Here is a 12,772-nt window from a genome sequence, read left to right as displayed (position 1 = left end):
TATTGCAGGAATTCTCTCAGGCAGTTTAGTGAGAAAGCCTAAAAATTTGAAAGCAACCTGATGTTTTCCCTTATTTTCACAGTCAGAATTTGATTGCCAATTTTCTTTTCTTTCTTTCTTTCTTTTTTTTGAGAAGAAGTCTAGCTTTGTCACACAGGCTGGAATGCAGTGGTGCAGTCTTGACTCACTGCAACCTCTGCCTCCTGAGTTCAAGCAATTCTTCTGCCTCAGCCTCCCTAGTAGCTGGGATAACAGGCACATGCCACCACACCCAGCTAATTTTTGTATTTTTAGTAGAGACAGGGTTTCACTGTGTTGGTCAGGCTGGTCTTGAACTTCTGACCTTGTGATCCACCCACTTCAGCCTCCCAAGGATTGCCAGTTTTCATGTCCCCCTCTTTCCCACCTCCCACTTACTCCTCAGCTCATGCCAATCTGAGTTCCACTATGACCATATCACTAAGTGATGACTCCTACTGGATGAATTAAATAGGCTCCTTTCAGTCTTTATGCCACTTGATCTCGTGGCAGGGGCCCACATCAGCTTACATTATATAATCTTTTTCTTGGTCTCCATAATTTTACATTCTTCCAGATTTCCTCCCTTCTCCCTGGCCTCTCCATTTATTATTTTCTCCTCTGCCTATTCCTCAAATTATGTACTTATTTCTCCTTTCTTCATATCAAGATTTTAATCACCATGTTCATGAAGCTGATTCCTATGCCAGAGAGCTATTCCTATATCAGATTCCTTTATCAGAGAGCTTCAGATCTATATATCTCTGACTAGTTATATTTTTCACTGAGGTGCTTCACAGACACCGGAGTTGCCATGCCCTAAAATGTATTAATTGCTGTACCATGGCTAAAACATGTTTATTCTCTCATGTTCCATGTCTCTGAATGTAAAGTTCATTTGTTTTGTTGCCTGAATCATGGAGTGTGGCTATTATCCCTGGCTTCTCTGTTTCCATCCTTTGTTAATATTGAGTGTCAACTTTAATAGGATGCAAAGTATTGTTCCTGGGTGTTTCTGTGAGGGTGTTGCCAAAGGAGATTAATATTTGAGTTCGTGAACTGGGAGAGGCAGACCCACCCTCAATTTGGGCACGAACCATCTAATCAGCTGCCATCTAGGATAAAAGCAGGCAGAGGAACATGGAAGGACTGGCTGAGTCTTCTGGCCTCCATCTTTCTCCTGAGACTTATTCATTACCATGAGAACAGTATGGGGAAACTGCTCCATGATTCAGTTATCTCCACCTGGCCCCAACCTTGAGATATGGGGATTATTACAATTCAAGGTGAGATTTGGGTGGGGACACAACCAAACCATATAACTGGTATAAATGGTGAATTGACTTTTGTGAAGTTACATCAAACTAAAGGTTCATCATTTTGTTCGGTGATGGATATTGTATATAATTTTGCCACAGCAAGATCTCTTTATATGTTTTTATAGTGTTGTGGCCTATAAACCAGTGATTTTTAATCTCAAATACCTATAAGGACCCCAAAATTAGTAAAATATGTAAAGACAACCAGGAATAAGAAAAACATCTGTCAGAATTATACAACTTTATTTTATTGAATGAAGCACATAACACAAACATGCATAATATTGGAGACAATATATTGAATGCATTGAAAAAATACAGTTGGGGCAGGCGTGGCAGCTCATGCCTGTAATCCCAGCACTTTGGGAGGCTGAGGCAGGTGGATTACTTAAGGTCAGGAGTTGGAGACCAGCCTGGCCAACGTGGTGAAACCCAGTCTCTACTTAAAATGCAAAAATTAGCCAGGAATGATGGCATATGCCTGTAATCCCAGTTACTCAGGAGACTGGGGCAGGAGAATCACTTGAACCCAGTAGGTGCAGATTGCGTGAGCTGAGATTGCACCACAGCACTCCAGTCTGGGCAACAGAGTTAGTCTACATCTCAGAAAACAAACAAACAAACAAACAAACATACAAAACAAACCAAAGAGAGAAACAAAAGAAAAAAATGCAAATTGATAATTGGAAAGGTTTCATTATTAAATTATATTTTCATAACCTGATATACCTTTTTTTTTTTTAAATTTTTTATTTGATTTTAGGTTTTGGGGTACATGAGCAGAGCATGCAAGACAGTTGCGTAGGAACACACATGGCAGTGTGCTTTTCTTTCCTTCTCCCCTTCACCCACATTTGGCATTTCTCCCCAGGCTATCCCTCCCCACCTCCCACTCCCACTGGCCCTCCCCTTTTCCCCCCAATAGACCCCAGTGTTTAGTACTCCCCTTTCTGTGTCCATGTGTTCTCATTTTTCATCACCCACCTATGAGTGAGAATATGCGGTGTTTCATTTTCTGTTCTTGTGTCAGTTTGCTGAGGATGATGTTCTCCAGATTCATCCATGTCCCTACAAACGACACAAACTCATTATTTCTGATTGCTGCATAATATTCCATGGTGTATATGTGCCACATTTTTCCAATCCAGTCTATTATCAATGGGCATTTGGGTTGATTCCAGGTCTTTGCTATGGTAAACAGTGCTGCAATGAACATTCGTGTACATGTGTCCTTATAGTAGAACGATTTATAGTCTTTTGGATATATACCCAGTAATGGGATTGCTGGGTCAAATGGAATTTCTATTTCTAAGGCCTTGAGGAATCGCCACACTGTCTTCCACAATGGTTGAACTAATTTACACTCCCACCAACAGTGTAAAAGTGTTCCTTTTTCTCCACATCCTCTCCAGCATCTGTTGTCTCCAGATTTTTTAATGATCGCCATTCTAACTGGCGTGAGATGGTATCTCAATGTGGTTTTGATTTGCATCTCTCTGATGACCAGTGACGATGAGCATTTTTTCATATGATTGTTGGCCTCATATATGTCTTCTTTCATAAAGTGTCTGTTCATATCCTTTGCCCACTTTTGAATGGGCTTGTTTGTTTTTTTCCTGTAAATCCATTTGAGTTCTTTGTAAATTCTGGATATCAGCCCTTTGTCAGATGGGTAAACTGCAAAAATTTTTTCCCATTCTGTTGGTTGCCAATGCACTCTAGTGACTGTTTCTTTTGCCGTGCAGAAGCTGTGGAGTTTCATTAGGTCCCATTTGTCTATTTTGGCTTTTGTTGCCAATGCTTTTGGTGTTTTGTTCATAAAGTCCTTGCCTACTCCTATGTCCTGGATAGTTTTGCCTAGATTTCCTTCTAGGGTTTTTATGGTGCCAGGTCTTATGTTTCAGTGTTTAATCCATCTGGAGTTAATTTTAGTGTAAGGTGTTAGGAAGGGGTCCAGTTTCTGCTTTCTGCACATGGCTAGCCAGTTTTCCCAACACCATTTGTTAAACATGGAATCCTTTCCCCCTTGCTTGTTTTTGTCAGGTTTATCAAAGATTGTATAGTTGTAGATATGTTGTGTTGCCTCCGGTGCCTCTGTTTTGTTCCATTGGTCTATATCTGTTTTGGTACCAGTACCATGCTGTTTTGATTACTGTAGCCTTGTAGTATAGTTTGAAATTCGGTAGTGTGATGCCCCCCACTGTGTTCTTTTTGCTTAGAATTGACTTGGCTATGCAGACTCTCTTTTGGTTCCATATGAAGTTCATGGTGGTTTTTTCCAGTTCTGTGAAGAAAGTCAATGGTAGCTTGATGGGGATAGCGTTGATTCTGTAAATTACTTTGGGCAGTATAGCCATTTTCACGATATTAATTCTTCCTAATCATGAACATGGAATGTTTCTCCACCTGTTTGTGTCCTCTCTTATTTCGTTGAGCAGTGGTTTGTAGTTCTCCTTGAAGAGGTCCCTTACGTTCCTTGTGAGTTGTATTCCAAGGTATTTTATTCTTTTTGTAGCAATTGTGAATGGCAGTTCATTCTTGATTTGGCTTTCTTTAAGTCTGTTATTGGTGTAGACGAATGCTTGTGATTTTTGCACATTGACTTTATATCCTGAGACTTTGCTGAAGTTGCTTATCAGTTTCAGGAGTTTTTGGGCTGAGGTGATGGGGTCTTCTAGGTATACTATCATGTCGTCTGCAAATAGAGACAATTTGGCTTCCACCTTTCCTATTTGAATACCCTTTATTTCTTTTTCTTGCCTGATTGCTCTGACTAGAACTTCCAGAACTATATTGAATAGGAGTGGTGAAAGAGGGCATCCTTGTCTAGTGCCAGATTTCAAAGGGAATGCTTCCAGTTTTTGCCCATTCAGTATGATATTGGCTGTTGGTTTGTCATAAATAGCTTTTATTACTTTGAGATACGTTCCATCGATACCGAGTTTATTGAGGGTTTTTAGCATAAAGGGCTGTTGAATTTTGTCAAATGCCTTCTCTGCGTCAATTGAGATAATCATGTGGTTTTTGTTTTTGGTTCTGTTTATGTGGTGAATTACGTTGATAGACTTGCGTATGTTGAACCAGCCTTGCATCCCCGGATGAATCCTACTTGACCATGGTGAATAAGTTTTTTGATTGCTGTTGCATTCGGCTTGCCAATATTTTATTGAAGATTTTTGCATCTATGTTCATCATGGATATTGGCCTGAAGTTTTCTTTTCTCGTTGGGTCTCTGCCAGGTTTTGGTATCAGGATGATGTTGGTCTCGTAAAATGATTTGGGAAGTATTCCCTCTTTTTGGATTGTTTGAAATAGTTTTAGAAGGAATGGTACCAGCTCCTCTTTGTGTGTCTGGTAGAATTCGGCTGTGAACCCGTCTGGACCTGGGCTTTTTTTGTGTGGTAGGCTCTTAATTGCTGCCTCGACTTCTGACCTTGTTATTGGTCTATTCATAGTTTCAGCTTCCTCCTGGTTTAGGCTTGGGAGGACACAGGAGTCCAGGAATTTATCCATTTCTTCCAGGTTTACTAGTTTATGTGCATAGAGTTGTTTGTAATATTCTCTGATGATGGTTTGAATTTCTGTGGAATCTGTGGTGATTTCCCCTTTATCATTTTTTAGTGCATCTATTTGGTTGTTCTCTCTCTTATTTTTAATCAATCTGGCTAGTGGTCTGTCTATTTTGTTGATCCTTTCAAAAAACCAGCTCTTGGGTTTATTGATTTTATGAAGGGTTTTTCGTATCTCAATCTCCTTCAGTTCAGCTCTGATCTTAGTTATTTCTTGTCTTCTGCTGGGTTTTGAGTTTTTTTGATCTTGCTCCTCTAGCTCTTTCAATTTTGATGATAGGGTGTCAATTTTGGATCTCTCCATTCTCCTCATATGGGCACTTATTGCTATATACTTTCCTCTAGAGACTGCTTTAAATGTGTCCCAGCGGTTCTGGCATGTTGTGTCTTCATTCTCATTGGTTTCAAAGAACTTCTTTATTTTTGACTTCATTTCATTGTTTACCCAGCCAACATTCAAGAGCCAGTTGTTCAGTTTCCATGAAGCTGTGCGATCTGGGTTGGTTTCTGTATTCTGAGTTCTAACTTGATTGCACTATGGTCTGAGAGGCTGTTTGTTATGATTTCAGTTGTTTTGCATTTGTTGAGCAGTTTTACTTCCAATTATGTGGTCAATTTTAGAGTAGGTGTGATGTGGTGCTGAGAAAAATGTATATTCTGTGGATTTGGGGTGGAGAGTTCTGTAAATGTCTATCAGGTTTGCTTGCTCCAGGTCTGAGTTCAAGCCCTGGATATCCTTGTTGATTTTCTGTCTGGTTGGTCTGTCTAATATTGATAGTGGAGTGTTAAAGTCTCCCACTATTATTGTGTGGGAGTCTAAGTCTCTTTGTAAGTCATTAAGAACTTGCCTTATGTATCTGGGTGCTCCTGCATTGGGTCCATATATGTTTAGGATCGTTAGCTCTTCTTGTTTTATCGATCCTTTTACCAGTATGTAATGGCCTTCTTTGTCTCTTTTGATCTTTGTTGCTTTAAAGTCTATTTTATCAGAGATGAGAATTGCAACTCCTGCTTTTTTTTGCTTGGTAAATCTTCCTCCATCCCTTTATTTTGAGCCTTTGTGTATCCTTGCATGTGAGATGGGTTTCCTGGATACAGCACACTGATGGGTTTTGGATTTTTATCCAATTTGCCAGTTTGTGTCTTTTGATTGGTGCATTTAGTCCATTTACATTTAGGGTTAATATTGTTATGTGTGAATTTGATACTGCCATTTTGATGCTGAGTGGCTGTTTTGCCTGTTAGTTGTTGTAGAATCTTCATTATGTTGATGCTCTTTAACTTTTAGTGTGATTTTGGAATGGCTGGTACTGGTTGTACCTTTCTATGTGTAGTGCCTCTTTTAGGAGGTCTTGTAAAGCTGGACTGGTGATGACAAAATCTCTGAGTACTTGCTTGTTCGCAAAGGATTTTATTTTTCCTTCACTTCTGAAGCTCAGTTTGGCTGGATATGAAATTCTGGGTTAAAAGTTCTTTTCTTTAAGAATGTTGAATATTGGCCCCCACTCTCTTCTGGCTTGTAGTGTTTCTGCCAAGAGATCTGCTGTGAGTCTGATGGGCTTCCCTTTGTGGGTAACTCGACCTTTCTCTCTGGCTGCCCTTAGTATTTTCTCCTTTATTTCAACCTTGTTGAATCTGACGATTATGTGCCTTGGGGTTGCTCTTCTTGCAGAATATCTTTGTGGTGTTCTCTGTATTTCCTGCATTTGAGTGTTGGCCTGTCTTGCTAGGTGGGGGAAGTTTTCCTGGATGATGTCCTGAAGAGTATTTTCCAGCTTGGATTCATTCTCTTCGTCCCCTTCTGGTACACCTATCAAACGTAGATTAGGTCTTTTCACATAGTCCCACATTTCTTGGAGACTTTGTTCATTCCTTTTTGTGCTTTTTTTCTCTGATCTTGGTTTCTCGTTTTGTTTTATTGAGTTCTCTTCGACTTCAGATATTCTTTCTTCTGCTTGGTCAATTCAGCTATTGAAACCTGTGCATGCATCGCGAAGTTCTTGTATTGTGTTTTTCAGCTCCTTTAATTCATTCATATTCCTCTCTAAGTTGTCCATTCTTGTTATCATTTCCTCATATCTTTTTTTTAAGTTCCTTAGTTTCTTTGCATTGATTTAATACATGTTCTTTTAGCTCACAAAAGTTTCTCATTATCCATCTTCTGAAGTCTAATTCCGTCATTTTGTCACAGTCATTCTCCGTCCAGCTTTGCTCCCTTGCTGGTGAGGAGTTTTGGTCCTTTCTAGGAGGCGAGGTGTTCTGGTTTCGGGTGTTTTTCTCCTTTTTTCGCTGGTTTCTTCCCATCTTTGTGGGTTTATCTGCTTGTCGTCTGCGTAGTTGCTGACTTTTCGATTGGGTCTCTGAGTGGACACCCAGATTGTTGATGATGAAGTATTTCTGTTACTTGGTTTTTCTTCTACCAGCCTAGCCCCTTCGCTGTATGACTGCTGAGGTCCACTCTAGGCCCTGCTTGTCTGGGGTGCACCTCTAGCAGCTGTGGCACAGCGAGGGATGCTACCCGTTTCTTTTTCTGCTATCTTTGTCCCAGGATGATGCCTGCCATATGTCAGTCTTTTGGATATAGAGGGTTCAGGGAGCTGCTTGAGGAGACAGTCTGTACTTTTTTGCAGCTCAATTGCTGAGCTGTGAGCTCTGTTGTTTATTCAGGGCTGTTAGGCTGCTATGTTTGATTCTGCTGCAACAGAGCTCATTAAAAAAAACCGTTTTTTTCTCAAATGCTCTGTGTTGGGGGGTTCGGGCTTTATTTTTCGATGTCCGATGAGGTGTCCTGCCCAGCTAGAAGGCAGACTAGCCACTGTTTGGCTGCCGAGGCTCTTCCCTGCTGTTGTGTGATTCGCCCTGTTCCTGCAGGCTCTGCTGTGGTCTCCACCACGCCCTGCGGCGGAGTCTCTTCGTTGTAGCGTGTTGCCTCAGCAATGGCAGGCTGCGTCAGCAGTGGGCGTGTATCTCAGTTGGGGTGGGTTGCCTCGGCAACGGCTGGCTGCGTCAGCAGTGGGCGTGTATCTCAGTTGGGGCCGGTTGCCTCGGTAGTGGTGGACGCCCCTCCCCCACAGAGCGTCTCGGACCGTCTGCTCGGGATAGTTTGAAATCGCGGTTTTGTTCGTCCCACTGGGTATCCCAAACGATCTGTCCCTGCAATCCCCTGGGCTGGCCTACTGTCCATGTCTCGTTCAGTCTCAACTCCAGCCCTCTCAAGTCTCAGGTTGCCGGTTCAACAGGGCACCCGGACAAGCGCGCCCTGTGGGGATTGCTGGGTAGGGCCGGCCGCCGACGCCCCGGCTGCCGGCTTGGCCAGGCAGACCTACTGCCTGGCGTCCCGTGTCTTTTTTATACTTGGGAGTTTCCCCGTTCTGTGGGCAACAAAGATCAGTCTGGAAATGCAACTCTAACTCACCATTTGCGGATTCAACGAGAGCTCCAATCCTGGGTTGTTCTCACAGTGCCATCTTGTGTCCTCCCCCCCGGAAAACCTTTTATTTGGAAGTAGAAACCTAGTACTTTTTCTTTTGTAGATATAATTTTAGGTTAATTCACTCATAATAATGTGATTTACAAAATATTGTCTTTAATCCACTAACTAGGAACTATTTTTAATTGCATTCTAACTCAGAATGGAAAATGATTGTTCCCAGTATAGATTTTTCTAAACATAGATAGAATATTTGCCCAATAATTTTAAAGGTAGAGAACATATGCTCAAAATTAATCTTTCATTTTATAATAGAATTTTTGTGTCATGTTCTGTTTCTAAAGACTATTTTTGCCGTAGGAAATTGACTAGATTGTTTATTGTTAATATGCCTTCCAAAAAAATACGTTCTAAGAATGAAAGAAACTCATTATACTATTGTGTATCTACATGTAAATGTCCTGATAGAGAAATATCTAAAGTATTTACATAGCATGTAATGTCGACAAAAACAGCCAAATCTATGATGTAATCTTTGAGAAATATATTACATAATATTTCAGATATACAAAAAATGATAATATTATAATAATAATAAACACCTGTCTCCTAACCTAAGAACTGAACCATTACAAAATAATGGAATCTTTTTTTTTTTTTTGAGGTGGAGTTTCACTCATGTTGCCCAGGCTGGAGTGCAGTGGCATTATCTTGGCTCACCAAAACCTTCACCTTCCAGGTTCGTGATTCTCCTGCCTCAGCCTCCTGAGTAGCTGGGATTACACATATGAGGCACCATGCCCAGCTAATTTTATATTTTTAGTAGAGACGGGGTTTCATCGTGTTGGTTAAGCTGGTCTTGAACTCGTGACCTCAGGTGATTCGCCTACCTCGACCACCCAAAGTGCTGGGATTACAGGTGTAAGCCATCCCAGAATCTTTTTTTTTTTATATTGCATTTTAGGTTTTGGGGTACATATGCAGAGCATGCAATACAGTTGCATAGGTACACACATGGCAGTGTGTTTTGTTTGCTTTCTCCCCTTCACCCACATTTGGCATTTCTCCCCAGGCTATCCCTCCCCTCCTCCCCCTCCCACTGGCCCTCCGCTTTTCCCCCCAATAGACCCCAGTGTTTAGTACTCCCCTCTCTGTGTCCATGTGTTCTCATTTTTCATCACCCGCCTATGAGTGAGAATATGCGGTGTTTCATTTTCTCTTCTTGTGTCAGTTTGCTGAGAATAATGTTCTCCAGATTCATCCATGTCCCTAGAAATGACACGAACTCATCATTTCTGATTGCTGCATAATATTCCATGGTGTATATGTGCCACATTTTCCCAATCCAGTCTATCATCAATGGGCATTTGGGTTGATTCCAGGTCTTTGTTATTGTAAACAGTGCTGCAATGAACATTCGTGTGCATGTGTCCTTATGGTAGAATGATTTATAGTCCTTTGGGTATATACCCAGTAATGGGATTGCTGGGTCAAATGGAATTTCTATTTCTAAGGCCTTGAGGAATCGCCCAGAATCTCTTTTTATACTACTCTTCCATCAGCAGTAACCATGCTCCTGAATGAAGTGTTTATAATTCTCACACATTTCTTTCTGCTTTCTCACCCACTTATGGAACCTTGCATAGTATGTGGTGGTGTTTTGTAGATATTTAAGAACTGAAGTAATGATATCATAGTATACAAATTGCCCTAAAACTTTCTTTGTTCATTCAACAATATATTTGTGAGATCACCCATGTTCATTTCATGGCCGTGTAGCACACCATTGCATGCATATATCACAATGTGTTTATCCATTTATCTATTAATAGATATTTTGATGTTTCTAATTTGGTCAATGTTGGAGCTGAGGTTGCAACTATTGGCCATTATGACTCCAAAACCTCCAGGCTTAGCAATTGACTTTGCTACTTTCAATTGGATTGTCTCTGAAAGTTCATATTCCAGAAGCAAAAATTAGTGGAAAAACCTCTGTACATGATGTTCAAAGGTATTGCTCAGAGATCTAAATGGAAAATAAAAGACACAAAATAGTGCTATGGAACCCCCAGGTTTATACTAAACTAAACCGTGTGTAAAAACAATTGCTTAATTCCACCAGGTGTTTAAACAAATCAAAAGGCACTCAAGTATCACCTTCCCCAGGCTCTTATTAATTATTTCCATAATTAATCTGAGGCTGGAATGTCTGGGACTAACTCTGGACATCCTTAAAGTTCATAGATGGGTGATTAGGTTTGTCATGTTTCCCTCAGACTATGTGTATCTGTGTTCACACTTCCACATGTGAAGGGCCCCACTGCCTCTCTGCTCCAACTAGGAGATGCCTGAGGACCTGAACTGTGTCTGGAACTTGGGAGATGCTAGCCCTCAGCAAAACAGTGAAGTCAATATACTTTGTCTTCACCAGTTCTTTTTCAGTTTCCCCTACTTCCACTTTGGTCATGAATGCCCTCAAATGCACACAGTATATTTGCTGAATGATTAGGAGAAGAGATGATATGGATTGAGAGGGACTTGGAGCATTCCTCCAATGAAATTACAAACTATTAAATAACTGTGTATATGTAGGGCCTCTTTTGCACAGAAAAGCTCAGGTTGATGCCTGTGTCGTCATTTCATCTCCCAACCTTATTTACAAGCACAATACCTGCTCAGGCAGTATTTAAATGAATAACACTTTTAAATAAATAAACCTTTATTTAAACTTAATCATAACCTGTCAAATTAAATATACCTTGCAAACAAAGTGAATCAAGTAGACTAAAACAAACCATATAAGAGACTGTACCAATAAGCCATTTGTTAGATTTTCTCTGACATTTCATCTTTTTTTTGTTCTGAAATTTAATCTTCTATTTAGATTTCCCATTGAGTCTGAGTCAGGCCATTCTAAGAATAATGCTTTTTATTTTCCCGATCCATAACAAACTTACGTATTTATCCCTTCTCTATGTGTCTGCCCATGGACTTAGTTGTTCCATTTATGTGATTTTGTACCACTCAGTGCAGCATACATCTTTGGGTTGACAGAGTCAGTAATTCAATTCAAACAGATTTAGGCAAAAGTGGTATGTATTGGTTTATGGAATATTAAAGGGTTGGACAATGAAAGCCAAACAGGGCAAGGATATAGCTGGACCTCTGGAACATTGGGAACTGAATAAAACCAGGTTTTAGCTGTACTCATCTCTTTGTTTCTGTTCATTTCTGCATGTAGTAGGCTATAGGGTAGAGAACATAGCTATGAGAAACTGCTGGATTTCATACCTTACAAAAGTTTTCTTTGATCAAGTTAGAAAATTACCAAAAATAGACTTTGATGGGCTTACAGTGAATCCATCAAATATGGTAAAGGGTAGGATCATGGAGAACACTTAGCAGCATCACAGAGAAGCAGTTGCCTCTAGTTGGAGGTGATTGTTCTCAGAGGAAAGGAGGGTCTGAGAAGACCAAAAAAAAAAAAAAAAAATGGGTCTTTTTCAACCATCCTCTTGCCTACCTGTTCCTCCCAGAATTTCACAGCCTCTAACCTTGCCAACATTTTCCCTCTGCCTTTATAACCCAAATCAAATCTTACAGTTTTCATGTGGGCTCTCTTTTGATGACTACAAGTCTATTTCTAGTTCCAACCTGTAATCTGAATTTCAGTTCTTCATTTTGAAAAGTCTGCTGGTGTTTTCGAAGTAGAAAACTTAGAAACTGTCTACCCAGTTGTAATACAATTCAAATTTTACAATTTATTCCAAATTCAGACCAACTTCCTCTCTCAACTTCTTTAATTTTTCTTAAGTGGTTACATCCTATTGCAACCCCACGATGAAATCCTCCCTGATTCTTCCTTCCCTCTCAACCACCATATTAAGACACAAGATGATGATGTTTTTCCAAAGCCCTCTCAATCTATTCCTTATTCATTATTTCTACTACCTCCACCCCAGACCAAATTTCCTTTTATTGTGACTGAAGTGCACATGGTTCAAATCCTTTGCCTCCTCCCCTTCAAATCAATCCTGCACATAAAATAAATGCTGTCATTATGTCACTTCCTTATTTAAGATTCCGTTATAGCTACTAACATGAAAAAGGCCCAACTCTTGATCTTGGCTCCATAATCTGACCTCTACCTACTGTAGAGAACTTGCTAGGCTCACTCCCACCTCTAAACCTCTGTGTATAACATTCACTTGAATTCAGATCCAAAGCCTGGTTACACAGTTGGTTTATGCCAATAATGTTGACACCTAATTAGATACAAACTCTTATTACTATTTAAATATTTCCTATATGTTTGTATGTAACCCTCAACTAAATTGAGGGTTCCATGCTAAACAGATCACATTTTATTACTCTGCATCACCCTTTGAGCCTAACTGCAAGGTACTAGAAATGGCTAGTGTGTGGGCAAATACAAA

This window comes from Callithrix jacchus, chromosome 11, assembly GCF_049354715.1.
Source record: "Callithrix jacchus isolate 240 chromosome 11, calJac240_pri, whole genome shotgun sequence".
NCBI lineage: Eukaryota > Metazoa > Chordata > Mammalia > Primates > Cebidae > Callithrix > Callithrix jacchus.
Note: the sequence above shows the minus strand (reverse complement) of the source record.